Source organism: Montipora foliosa, chromosome 11 (assembly GCF_036669935.1).
Source record: "Montipora foliosa isolate CH-2021 chromosome 11, ASM3666993v2, whole genome shotgun sequence".
NCBI lineage: Eukaryota > Metazoa > Cnidaria > Anthozoa > Scleractinia > Acroporidae > Montipora > Montipora foliosa.
Genome location: NC_090879.1, coordinates 43,754,103 through 43,756,602, shown reverse-complemented (window position 1 = coordinate 43,756,602; position 2,500 = coordinate 43,754,103). Strand labels below are relative to the sequence as shown.

The window sequence follows — 2,500 nt, the reverse complement described above, 5'->3', positions numbered from 1 at the left end:
TTCTAGCATCGATTAGAACCGCAATCTTTGTAAAAATTAAGAGGGCGACATTAGAGGCATTTAAGTTCAATTATTAAAGCGGATCTCGATTACCAAGGTATGCGACCAGTTTAGACTCCTTACCTCCTCCCAGCGCTTCTTTAGTCTTGCAATCCACTGTTGTATGATGGCGAGCGCGCTTGGATGACAGAACCGTGCAATCACTTGTCCTTTCTTGATTGCTGACTGGGCATTGACTTCCTCTACCATAAGCTCTTCATGGAAAGCCTACAGAGAGAGTGAGGAAACATTACATTATATCCAATAAAGAGAAGCTCAATACGGGTTCTACTAACTTGAATTAGACGGTTAAGAGTACTGTCACAATAACAAACATGATTCAAGCCCCTGTATCTTTGAATTAGGTTTAAGAGCGCATGACATGGCCTCAAACACGTAAGTTGTCCGATAAGTGCAATTCGCGGTTGCGTTCCAGAAGCCACAAGAGACAGCGCGCTTCACCCAAGCAAAAATCAACGGAGAAAACGTTCCAATGCACGCAAAGTTGACCATTCGTGGGCTTGTAGCACTGATATACACCGTTTAAGCCTAAGCACTTGCTCGAGAATGGTTACCTTTTATAAAATGCTTGTTTTTCTTCACTTCTCTTAAGAATGAAGTAAGCCTCTCTTCATGTAATTTTCATGAACTTTGAGGGAACAAGTGGTGGGTGACGCGCTTTCACTAATGGCTTGTTTACGTTTCGTAACAAAATCTACACCTACCATTTTAAACCTAAGATAAGAGGGCAAAGGGGTTTCACACAGCTCATCTCTGTAAATATTATATTTTTTTCTTGAGCAACAATTCATCATGACCTTATTACCTTGTGTTCCTTTAATTGTTCACCAATTTCCTCCAGGTCATCCGAAATAAGTCCCAGGCCCCTAAGTGTGTCCTCCGAGTCTTTCAGTATGCGAAGCTCAGTCTTGACGGCCGAATCGAACTCGTTCGCTAAGACTAAGGCATTGTCAAGCCTAAAAAGATAGAAGCCAGTGATAAGTTATGCACAACAGAAAACTGAACAGTATCGTCTGGCGCAATGTAAAGCATCGACTGGTCACGATTTGGACTAGTGACATCATATGTTTTCAGATTTTGTCGTTGTTACAGGGGCACAGACACCCGCTGGCCACCTTATTTAAGATTTTCTATGTAAACTTAGTTTTCGACTGCTTTATGATTAGTATGCCACACTTCATTGCTCGATTTACTTACCTGTCTTGCTTAGTGGCAGTCAAGGAGGTAATTGCTTCCCAGCGCACGCGCAAATCTTCTAATTTCTCCTCTAATTTTTGCGGATCCTCGACTCTGTTTTTCCTCTGTCTGCATTCATCACAGAATCATAGTTTGCTTGGCGGCGACCAAGTTCACGCTGGAATGTCTAAATAACAGAAACAAAAGATAGAAGAGAATCTCAAGGACAACTCCCAGAATGCAGACCTGCACTCGTTCGAAAAAAAAAAAGAAAGATTTTAAATCTCTTATTACAAGCTGTCCCCATACCTTGTGATTGTCAATAAGGATTTGAACTGTCTCAGGGTCACCCATAACTGCGGTCTCCGTTGAGAAACTGGGTTCCACTGCACCAAGCCAGTCGAGCAGTGACTGCAAAGCATCTTGAAACATGCCAGTGAAGAGAAGGGCATCTTCCAGCTTTTGTTGTCTGAGAGAGAAAAGCATGATCAGTGAGAACAGCAACACTACTTATTGCTTTACCACAGATGTAATTAATGATCGGTGAAGGAATAAACTACACATTGGTTTTTCTCAGGAAGGAAAAGCAAGTTTCAGAAATCAACGCCAGCCAACGTATTTTCTAAACAGCTCATGTCGAGCGCAATTGCACGGTAATTGGTTTGAGCCCCTTTAAGGTAGGGTATATTTTCAGGAACTTCTTGGCAGCTGCTTTAGTTCTATTATTTATAGAAATGATGATTCTAGCATCAAAAAGACACTGTATCATTAAAGAGCGCCAACCTCTCAACTGACAAAGCACAAATGGCATCCCACCTTGTTTTGAGATCAGCGATTTTGCATTCGATCGCAATGGCATCATCTTGTGGGCTCTTATCCATCAGAACTTTACCCGTTTTGGTAGTACCGTCCATCGATGTCTGATTGGCACCAAGCATCGACTGGAACTCCTAGCAAGAATGCAAAATGTACTACTTTAGGAGTTGCGAAAAAAGGGGAAGGTCAGTTAGGAATTTTATTCAAGGATGCTAACGTTTTTCAAGCGCTTTTCAAGTTAGATAATGAAGGGGACAACTCGAAAAAGCAATTTGATTTCTTGGAGACTATGAAGTCGCTTACCACTTAAAGTGCCCCTGTGACCAAAAAATCAATTCATATTTTTCTTTGGATTTCAAAACTATGTTAACAAAACACTAAGTGACCCACGTTTGAAGCCTTGATTTCAAAAAGACACCTCTTTATTTTAACTGTAATTTTCCTATTT

The 2,500-nt window shown here is 41.2% G+C and overlaps 1 protein-coding gene across 1 annotated transcript in view; it reads right to left on the bottom strand.

Annotated features, from left to right (window-relative positions):
• Positions 1-2,500, bottom strand: part of LOC137974658 (melanotransferrin-like) — a 50,716-nt gene that overhangs the window by 47,527 nt on the left and 689 nt on the right. The gene's annotated exons all lie outside the window — the stretch shown is intronic.